Here is a 1,801-nt window from a genome sequence, read left to right on the forward strand (position 1 = left end):
GAGTAGGGAAGAGCTGATGGCCTGATCTCAGACATACACCTGCCGTTCCTGAGGACTGTGTGGCCCACGACAGGTTCTGGACATGTCAGCCTAATTAATAGGTTCTGACAAGAGCAGTGGTGTTTACCTGGGCGTAGCAGAGCACATGCACCATAGAAAACTAGTTGAAGAATTTGGGGAGGGGTTTAAAGGAGAAATGCTGTTTATCTAAGATATTTCAAAGCACTAATCCTTGGCCACGAGGATTAATAGCCAGGAGGCACCGTCTGAGGCCAAGTGGACAGGGGCCGTGTGGATGTCCTTGCAGAAGTACTGTTAGCATGAGGTTGTGTGACTTGTGAGCAAGGTCATGGCTTGGCAGGGCCTTCTGAGATGCTCACTGGGTCATTGTGTAACAGAACCTTCCTTGCAAACTTCTGGTTCATTTTTTAATTATGGTTCATTCATTCACACTGGACTTTCTCACGTTGGGCCCATCCTCTGTGTTCCAACGTCGCCATTTCAGGTCAACAACTGAATCCCCAATGGGCCAGTGCAGACTCAGAGGGGCAGAGCCAGGGCTGGGTGGCTAAGGGCTGGGCTGTGGCCCTATGACAGCACGAATCGGTGCTAAGTCAGTGGACACTGGGACAGAAAGAAGGAAAGGACTCTATAGATTGTTGTCACACCGGGTCTTTGCCTTCACTTTCAAAAATAGGATTCATATTTTAGGACAGTTTTGGATTTGAAGAAAATGTGCAAAGTCTCTCTGTATTGTAGTAATTAATAAGTCAGTATTAATACCTTATCATGAATAAAATCCTTTGTTCAGATTTCCTTAGTTTTTATCTGATGCTCTTTCTCTGTCCTGGGACCTCAATGAGGTCAGTCGTCACATCTCCTTTGACTCCTCGGTCATCTCTCAGACTTTCCTCGTCTTTGATGACCTCAACAGTTTTGGGGATGCTGGTTCATGTTTTGTAGAATGATCCCTAGCTGGGATCTGTCTGGAATTTTCCTGTGGACACTGTTTTGTTGGAAGGGGTCCTTATCCATCACATTGAGTCAAGAATAGACACCACCAGCTGGACATGGAGGTACACTTCTGGAATCCCAGCTACAAGGGAGGCAGAGGTAGGAAGATCGAAGTGAATCTGTCCCAGCAGAGTCCAAGACCCTATCTGAAAAGTATCAAAAGCAAAAAGGGCTGGGGGGGGCATGGCTCAAGTGGTAGAGCACCTGCCTGGCAAGCATGAGGCCCTGAGTTCAAACCCCAGTGCTGCCAAAATAACAATTAAAAAAAGAATAGAACCCATCACCATCAATGTGATATTTCACCCAGACATGGACCTTGATCACCTAGTGGAGGTGGACTCGTCAGGTGCTCTCCTGCATCACCCATCTCCCTTTTCCATTCTGCAATCCAGAAAGGAGCTCCATGCACAGCCCACCCAAGCTCAGGAGAGGAGCTGCCCTCCACCAGTGCTGCAAAAATCACTGGCCACTGTTCTGCAGATTTGTCTCTTCTTCTCAATTTATTGTTTGTAGCGATACAAACTCGTATTATTTTATGATTTCCTTTACCATTCTGTGCCAGTGTTATTTTGTAGTTTGAGTTGTTCCAGCTTTGGCTGGGGCTCTCTGAGGTGGCTTCCTGCTCCTTTCACACACTGTCCTTATTGTGTGCACGTGTGTGTGAGTGTGCATATGTATACGTGTGCCTGTGTGTGTCCAGCACTTCCCTGCTTTCTGAAAAGCAAGAGAAGTTCTAGGCTACATATTTCCTGCTCCAATCCTAGAATCCACCCTGGTTGTTTTAGGA

General features: G+C 46.9%; 1 non-coding gene across 1 annotated transcript; it reads left to right on the forward strand.

Moving 5' to 3' along the window:
• The first annotated feature begins 1,191 nt into the window (after positions 1–1,191).
• Positions 1,192–1,264, forward strand: Trnaa-ggc (transfer RNA alanine (anticodon GGC)). The gene has a single exon. It is a non-coding gene; the product is annotated as a tRNA-Ala (tRNA).
• The last annotated feature ends 537 nt before the right edge of the window (positions 1,265–1,801 follow it).

The sequence above is a fragment of the Castor canadensis genome, chromosome 8 (genome assembly GCF_047511655.1).
Source record: "Castor canadensis chromosome 8, mCasCan1.hap1v2, whole genome shotgun sequence".
NCBI classification, from domain to species: Eukaryota; Metazoa; Chordata; class Mammalia; order Rodentia; family Castoridae; genus Castor; species Castor canadensis.